At 49.7% G+C, this 9,315-nt stretch overlaps 1 protein-coding gene across 3 annotated transcripts in view; it reads left to right on the top strand.

The window, feature by feature from the left end:
• The first annotated feature begins 1,007 nt into the window (after positions 1-1,007).
• LOC122541330 (macrophage mannose receptor 1-like) overlaps positions 1,008-9,315 on the top strand; it is an 86,768-nt gene continuing 78,460 nt past the window's right edge. For 2 of the 3 annotated variants that reach the window (XM_043678000.1, XM_043677998.1), the window contains exon 1: positions 1,008-1,193. The gene's annotated coding sequence lies outside the window, so the exon portion shown is untranslated. Of the gene's footprint in view, positions 1,194-8,960; positions 9,017-9,315 lie in introns of those variants that run through there. The other variant, XM_043677999.1, reaches the window with a different exon arrangement.

Below are 9,315 nucleotides of genomic sequence, written 5' to 3'. Positions count from 1 at the left end.
GTTTAGCTTGGGAAACCTGATCGACATGGACGAGTTGGACCGAAGGGTCTGTTTCTGCACTGTCTGACTCCCATGTTATATTGCAATGTGGATTGAAGGATAAATATCTGTTAGATACTGAGATACATCACACCCCTTCACAAAACAAATCTCTCTGAATCTTCCAGAGCTTGCAAGCTCATTTTCCAGTTTGACAGTACAGTAAATCCTTTGGCACTGCCACTGGCCCAGAAGCCCAGATGTTCAAGTCGAATTCTTGAAGTGGGAACTTGAACTCAGAACCTCAACGCCCTGAGAGCACATGCTCTCAATTGAGCTGATATTGAAACACTGGTGGGATCACGCCTCAGTCTTCCAGGGACAAAGAGGCCAGCTCTCCCCCTGTCCCGTCTCTTCCTGCAATTGAGAATCTGCTAACAGCACTGTCAGTCTTTTCTGGCACATTCTCCAGGGCTTCAGTATCCTCTTAATAACACGGAGCTCAGAGCAGCTCACGAGACTCTGAGAGTGGTTTAACTGTGTGGTTCTACAGTGAGTAAGTTCAACAAACCTCCGCTGTGAAAGCTCAACGCTGCTTAGAGACAAGTGAGACAGACCTCACCTCCAGGATAATTAAGCAGTCTCCTTCTCTTTGCTCTGCTAAGTCTTACAGAGACCGGATCTGTCAGCTACATGTTCCTGCTTTTGACAGTAGATTTGCCCAGTCAGTGTGAGAAGGAGAGAGAGAGAGAGAGACAGTGAGACAGAGAGAGAGAGAGAGAGACAGTATCTGTCAGCTCCATATTCCCCCTTTTGACAGTAAATTTACCCAGTCAGTGTGAGAAGGGGGAGAGAGAGAGAGGGGATCTGTCAGCTCCATATTCCTCCTTTTGACAGTAAATTTACCCAGTCAGTGTGAGAAGGGGGAGAGAGAGAGAGAGAGAGTTAGAAATTGGGGGAGGGGAAACAGGAGAGGCTAATGTGCTGCGACTGAGCTTTCCTTTTTTAACCTCACGTTTGTTGCAGTTGTAAGATTTGGGAATGTCGAGACAATGACAAAATAAAACTTGGACCGGAGCGATACTGGGGACAGAAGGGTTAACCGAGCAGGGGCTGTGTTTGCACAGACCAGTTTGGAATTCTCACCAGCACGGAGCTGCTGGGAGGCGGTGATCTCAGCGAGGTGAATTTGGACGATTAAAAGATTCGACAGGGTAGGATAAGAGAGAAAATATTTCATTCTGCGTGGGTGGGTCCAGAACTAAAAACAGTGCGAGAAACTGACAATTAGAGCTGGACAGTCCACTTAGCCAGGATCTCTCCTAACCCCACCACGGCGGAGGTGGTGGTGGGGGGGGGGGGGGGGAAGGTAGTGACTGGTACTTACTCCCTCAAATAATGCTGGGGACACCATTGACAATGCATATGCAGGGATTGAGAGATTGACTGCACTCAGCAATGGGGATAGATAGGGGGCAACACTAACCGTGGCTGATAGGATTAGATTCCTTACAGTGTGGGAACCGGCCCTTCGGCCCAACTAGTCCACACTGACCCTCCGAAGACTAACCCACCCAGACCCATTCCCCATATTTACCCCTGACTAATGCACCTAACTCTATTGACAATTTAGCATGGCCAACTCACCCTAACCTGCACGTCTTTGGATTGTGGGAGGAAGCTGGAGCAAACCCGCGCAGACACGGGGAGAATGTGCAAACTCCACACAGACAGTCACCCGAGGCTGGAATCGACCCCAGGTCCCTGGTGCTGCAGGACACGTGGAAGAGGTTGGGTGGGCACTGAATGACCTTTTGATTATGCTCCCAGCTCAGCAGTCCAGGGATGTTCCTGTGACCTGGAGGTAGGCTCAAGTGGAGGGCCTGCATAGAGTCAGACCACGCAGAAGCAGACCCTTCGGCCCAACCAGTCCATGCTGTTTCATAATCTCAAACTAAACTAGTCCCACCCACCTGTGCGTTTGGTATGCTTGCCTTTATTGGGCAGCGTGTGGTCTATAGGAGTTGGGAGGTCGTGTTGTGGCTGTGCAGGACATTGGTTAGGCCACTGTTGGAATTTTGTGTGTGATTCTCGTCTTCCTATTGTGAAACTTGAAAGGGTTCAGAAAAGATTTACAAGGATGTTGCCAGGGTTGGAGGGTTTGAGCTACAGGGAGAGGCTGAACAGGCCGGGGCTGTTTTCCCTGGAGTGTCGGAGGCTGAGGGGTGACCTTATAGAGGTTTACAAAATCATGAGGGACATAGATGGGGTGAATGGCCAAGGTCTTTTCCCAGCTTGTGTGAGTCGAAAACTAGAGGTTTATGGTGAGAGGGGAAGATTTAAAAGGGACCCAAGGGGCAATTTTTTCACGCGAAGCGTGGTGTGTGTGTGTGTGTGTGTGTGTGTGTGTGTCTGTGTCTGTGTGTGTGTGGGCAACTGGATGGACATATAAATAGGAAGGATTTAGAGAGATATGGGCGAAGTGCTGGCAAATGGGACTAGATTAGGGTAGGATATCTGTTCGACATGGACACGTTGGGCTGAAGGGTCTGTTTCCCTGCTGTATATCTCAATGACTCTATGCAGTGTTGAATGGAGGTGTCCATTCAGTACGCAGGCAAAAGTAATCTGATGCCCGAAACTCGATGGAAGAGCAGTGGGAATTCCCACTGATGATGCCCTGACCACCTTTCCTCAGTATTTCCCCACATAAACAAACCACATGGTCATTATTGTCTTGCCATTTGAAGGGAGGGAGCGTTCTGTGCACATATTGGCCATGGCCTTTCCCATGTTAAATTAGTGACGGCACTTAACAAACAAAAAGTACTTCATTGGCTGCAGAGTGTTTTTAGTTCCCCCGAGATTGTGGGGTGGGGATGGGGGGTTGCTATATGAACGCAATATTTTGTTTTTGTATTGGAAACACCTTAGTCAGTGCATGACACTGTACCGAAACGTATGGCAGTGTAAGTGAACTGAAAATCTTTGACTTTTGCATCGGCCCACCAAGTCATCGATAATCTCCATCTGCAGCCAGACTGCTCACTCAGAAGGCCAAAGGAAGATTGTATCCTTTCTTTTTCACTGCTCATTATCTTATAGTTTCCTTTCCTTTCTTAAACTGAATGTCGATAGCAAATGTTTTAGCATCCCGTTTAGGCATAGGAATGGCTCCACTTTGTGGCGCTGTGAGGACAAATATAACATAAGAAGCAGCAGCAGGAGTAGGCCTCAAGCCTGCTCCACCAATAAGGTCAGCATCAAATCTGCTTTCCTTCACTATCCCCCATACCCTTGATGTTTTTTAAAAATTCATTCACGGGATGAGAGCGTCACTGGCTAGGACAGCATTCCAGTCCATCCCAGAGGGTAGTTACAGTGGGCTTTTTATTATCCATCTCTAATTACTCAGAGGGCAATTGGAGCCACATGTAGGCCAGACCAGGTAAGGATGGCAGTTTCCTTCCCTAAAGGGAATTGGTGAGCCAGATGGGTTTTTCCAACAACGGATTCATGGTCATCATTAATCCCAGATGTTTATTGAACTTAAATTCCAGAATTTGCTATGACAGGATTTGAATTTGTGTCCCCTAGAAATTTACCTGGGCCTCTGGGTTAACAGTCCAGCGATAACAGTCCTAGGCCATCACCTCCTCTCGAATCAGTCTCACTGTAGAATTTACTCAATGATGGAGACTCTAAAGGGACATAGATTTCCAAAGATGCACCACCCTCCTCATCTCAGTCCTGTCTGTTATGATGGCTGCTCCCTCCTGCAGCCACGGCCAAGTGGTCCGTCATGCTTATGGGAGTTAATCGATTGTTTCCATTCACACACCAAAAACATGGCTCTGCACTGTGCGGTTTATCTTGACTCACGTGGAGCTCGTCCAAACCCCCAAAGGCTACCTGTGCGTGAAAAACCTGTTACAGAGCATTCTCAGCCTGTACAGGAATTTCAAACTGTCCCGGGATTTAAGCTTCAGATTTTATGACGCTCTCCAAAAGAAAATGAAATTGAGTTCCAAGATGTGGTGCAAATTCCCCTTGCCGCCTGCTATGGGACATCCCGAGGGTTGGGGGGAGGAGGGGGTGGTGGGTGTAGAGGGCTTTCCCTCCCGCAGCATGATGGGCCCGTTAGCACCGCTGCCTCACTGAGCCAGGGACCCAGGTTTGATCCCACCTTCAGGCGACTGTCGGGATGGGGTTTGCGCGTGAGGTTTCTTCCGGGTGCTCGGGTTTCCAGAGGATCTGCAGGTTAGGATGGATCGACCCATGCTAAATTATCCATAGTGTCCAGGGATGTGCAGGCTGGGTGGGTCAGCCGTGGGGAAATGCAGGGATGGTGGGGGGGGTTGTGTTTGGGTCTGGGTGGGATGCTTCCTGCTGGGTCGGTGTCGACTCGATGGGCTGAAAGGCCCGTTTCCGGACTTGGGGGACTCTGAGGTTGTCTTCTTTAGCTGCCGTCCCAACATCTGTGTTTTCTCTCCCCTCCCCTCCCCTCTCCACCCCCCCCCACTTTTAAGGAAGTTCTCCGTTCCTCACGTTCCCACGAGTTGGAGGCAGCTTTGGGGGTCGTGGCGGAAATTCAAGAATACTGCGCGGCGAATTGTGGAATTAGGAAGAGTGGGCCAATGGAAAGTTGGCCGGCTATTCGGATGGAAAGGGACCCTTTGCTCCCCGAACCAACTGTGCAGTATAGCCGAGCTAGGAAGCTTTATCCCAGTGTTATCGAGCACTCAACGCCCTCTTTCCTCCTGCCAGTACCCCTCCTCCTCACTGCTGCTGAAGGTCTTTTTTAAAATTCATTCACATGATGAGGGTGCCGCTGGCTAGGCCCAGCGTTTATTGCCCATCCCTAATTGCCCCAGAGGGCAGTTAAGAGTCAACCACATCGCTGTGGGTCTGGAGTCACGAGTAGGCCAGACCAGGTAAGGATATCAGTTTCCTTCCCTGAAGGGCATTAATGAACCAGATGGGGTTTCCCAACAATCAACAATGGTTTTATGGTCATCGTTAGACTCTTAATTCCAGATTTTTATTGAATTCAAATTCCACCATCTACCATGACAGGATTAAAGTTTGGTCCCTGGAAACATTACCTGGGTGTCTGGATTAACACTCCAGCGATACTACCACTAGGCTATCACGTCCCCCTTATGAGTGTGCGCGGGGGAGTTATGGGTGTGTGTGTATGTGTGTGAGAGTGTCACTGCGTGTGAGATTGTGTGTGGCGATGAACATATTGTGCTCCATTTGCTTGGACAACACCTCCACTCCCTCAGGAGACTAAGGAAACTGGGCACGTCCAACATGACCCTCAGCAACTTTTACAGATGCACCACAGAAAGCATCCTATGTGGGTGATTTACAGGTTGGCATGGCAACTGCTCTGCCCAGGACTATAAGAACCTACAGAGTTGTGAACACAGCCCAGTCCATCAGGCAAGCCAACCTTCCACCCATTGACTCCATCTCCACTTCTCACTGTCACGGGAAGGCAGCCAGCATCATCAAAGACACGTCCTACCACCTCCCCACCACCCCCCAGTTATAATCTTTTCCAATCTGTTCCGTCAGGTAGAAGGTACAAACGCTTATCATGTGCCAACAGATACAATGACACCTTCTTCCTCGCAGTTATAGAGTCATAGAGATGTACAGCACAGAAACAGACCCTTCAGTCCAACTTGTCCATGCCCACCAGATATCCCAACCCAGTCTAGTCCCATTTGCCAGCACCCGGCCCGTATCCTTCTCAACCCTTCCTATTCATACACCCATCCAGATTCAACTTCCTCTGGCAGCTTACTCCACACACGTACCACCTTCTGCATGGAAAACGTTGCCCCTTAGGTCTCTTTCATATCTTTCCTCTCTCACCCTAAACCTATGCCCTCTAGTTCTGGACTCCCCCACCCCGGGGAAAAGACCTTGTCCATCTGCCCTATTCATGTCCGTCATGATTTTGTAAACCTCTGTAAGGTCACCCCTCAGCCTCCGACGCTCCAGGGAAAACAGCCCCAGCCTGTTCAGCCTCTCCCTGTAGCTCAAACCCTCCAACCCTGGCAACATCCTTGTAAATCTTTTCTGAACCAGTTCGAGTTTCACAATATCTTTCTGATAGGAAGGAGACCAGAATTGCACGCAATATTCCAACAGTGGCCTAACCAATGTCTTGTACAGCCGCAACATGACCTCCCAACTCCTGTACTCAATACTCTGACCAATAAAGGAAAGCATACCAAACGCCTTCTTCACGATCCTATCTACCTGTGACTCCACTTTCAAGGAGCTGCATTCCAAGATCTCTTTGTTCAGTTATGTGAACGGACCTAACTAATTTTAAATCTAATGTTGATCTCATCCTTTGTGTACCTTCTCTGCAGCTGTAACATCGTATTCTCCCCTGCTCTGTTCTTTTACCCTGATGCAGTTTGTATGGTATGATCTGCCTGTATTGTGCACAAAACAAAACCTCTCACTGTACGCAGGGACATGGGACAACAAGAAATCAAATCAGAATGGTTTCTGGGAGCAGGATGGTGATTGGGCAAATGTTACATCGAGGTTTGGCTCCAATTGGCTGTGGCTGGGACAACATCTTTCTGAGGGGCTCATCATCAGCGCCCCTCCTTTCCCTACAACCACTCCCCTTCCCAACCCGGACTATTACCTGGGATGAGTGGATTGTTCTAGTGTGGAGGAGTCGGAGGTGACTGACCTGTCCCCCATCACTCACTGTCAACGAGGGATACATTTCAGGCCACTGCATCTTGGGATTGCGTGCCCCTCGACTACACTGGCAATGCCACCTTTGCAAAGGCAGTCTCATGGTCCAGTGTTCTCTGCCGCTCCCAAATGAGTGGCACCCCGGACGTATATTTTCGTGAATTACCCCTTCGCTGGTGACAGAGGAGTAGGTTAACTCCCACGTCCTGTTGGTTCGGTTCAGGTCGCGTGGAGTTTTTCTTTTGGAGGGTTTGGTCACCACAAAGCCCGGTCAGGCTTTCTCAACCCATCTTCCCAAACCCGCCTCCTCAGTGACCAACCCCGCCCTCCCCAACATGGCGCCTCCCACGATTTCCGCCCCACCGGGCCGTTCCCGGAACGTCTCATCAGCTCGCTGGATATTCGCTGGATCCCTGGCGTTCCCTGGCACTGCTCCACCTCGTTCGAAGCCTCAGGACAAGCGCCGTCTCTCCGGAGCCGGGCTGCATGGATGCGAGATCTGGGGGATGTCAGTGCCCCACAGCACCAACAGGGAAGGCCACTTAGGTTTACCTTGTGTGTGACCTACCCAACCCCGCCTCCCCCCACCCCCCTCCCTCATTCAAAGAGGGAGGTAGCCCCACAATATGAGGAGAGCATCCTTTGTCTGATCCTAACTGATTCAACATTGCCTCATAAGCCTGCCCTGCCATTCCCGGATGATGTCTGTTGAACCTTTGTTGCACTCCCTACATAGCACAGTTCTCTCCCTCAGATAAGGAGACCAAAACCGTAAACAGTGTTCCAGCTGTGCTCTCACCAAGGCCTCAAACGATTGCAGAAGACATTTCTTCTCCTGGACTTGAATCCTCTCGCAAAGAAGGCCAACATACCGTTTGCCTTGTTGACCATCTGTGCACCTCCATGATTACGTAGAGTCCTACAGATGCTCTCGAGACCCTTCGGCCCAACGCGTCCATACTGGCCAGGTATCCTAACATAATCCACTTCCATTTGCCAGCACACGGCCCAGATCCCTCTAAACCCTTCCTATTCATATACCCATCCAGATGCCTTTTAAATGCTGTAATTGTACCAGCCTCCACCACTTCCTCTGGCAGCTCATTCCATATACTCACCATCCTCTGACCTCATTAGGCTCTACCCAACGGAACTGCCACTGTCCTAATGTTAGATATTGCTGGCCGCTGACAGACACAGACACAGACACAGACACACACACACACACACAGACACAGACACACACATAAACACACAGACACAGACACACAGACACACACGCACACAGGCACACACATACACACACAGACACAGACACACACATAGACAGATACACACACAGACACACACACACACCAACACACACATACACACCAACACACACAGACACACACACGCACGCACGCACACACACACACAGCAAAAACGAGATATTGAACAGATAATTTATTCGCATGCTGTTAGAGGGACAAATATTTGCATAAACGCAGGGGAGAATCATCAGAATGGGCCAATAGATTCTTTTAGAGATGTACAGCACGGAAATAGACCCTTCGCTCCAACTCGTCCATGCTGACCAGATATCCTAAGTTACTCTAGTCCCATTTGGCCCAAATCCCTCCAAACCCTTCCTATTTATATACCCATCCAGATGCCTTTAAAATGCTGTAATTGTACTAGCCTCCACCACTTCCTCTGGCAACTCATTCCATACACGCACCACTCTGTGCGTGAAAAAGTTGCCACTAGGGTCCCTTTTAAAACTTTCCCCTCTCACCTTAAACCTATTTCCTTTAGTGTTGGATTCCCCCTCCTGGGGAAAAGACCTTGGCTATTCTCCCCACCCACGCCTCCTTTAGGTACATTGACAGGATATGGTTTAATATCACAGTCAAAAGATAGCACCCTCAACCCATGTGACACCCTCAACTTGTTGGAGGTTGCCAATTGCCAGTCAGACAGAGCTTGATACCTACCATGACAGCAACCCTGCACCTCCCCCCACCCCTCGTTCAATTGGGAGAATGGACAGAGGACAAATGATCTAATGGTTATAGGGGGGGGTAGGCGGAAAGCTGAGTTGAGACCATAACCTTATTGCAGAGTGGAGCAAGCTACAGCACCTCGAATGGTCTACTCCTGCATTTAATTCTTCTGACTTGTTCACTGACCTCTAGTGTAAAGCGTTGACCCTGACTGAGTGTTGCAGACTGGCCCATCCCAAGGTCCAGGACTATGCGCTGAGGGAAGCACTGAAGCTTGGGGCAGTGGGGAAAGTCCACCGTCTGAGGTCTGTCTGAAGGTAAATGGGGGTCCGTTCAGTTATCACATCCCCCTGGTGTCTCAAATACACGCAAATATAGAGTCGAAAAGCACAGCCGGTCAGGCAGCATCCGAGGAGCAGGAGAATCGACGTTTCGGGCATAAGTTCTTCATCCTAATAGAGTCATAGAGACACACAGCACGGAAATAGACCCTTCAGCCCAACCCGTCCATGTCGACCAGATATTCCAACCCAATCTAGTCCCACCTGCCAGCACCCAGCCCATATCTCTCCAAACCCTTCCTATTCATATACCCATCCAAATGCCTCTTTATTGT

Source organism: Chiloscyllium plagiosum, chromosome 37 (genome assembly GCF_004010195.1).
Source record: "Chiloscyllium plagiosum isolate BGI_BamShark_2017 chromosome 37, ASM401019v2, whole genome shotgun sequence".
Taxonomy (NCBI): Eukaryota; Metazoa; Chordata; class Chondrichthyes; order Orectolobiformes; family Hemiscylliidae; genus Chiloscyllium; species Chiloscyllium plagiosum.
The sequence above is the reverse complement of the archived record's forward strand: the minus strand, read 5'-3'. Positions and strand labels throughout refer to the sequence as shown.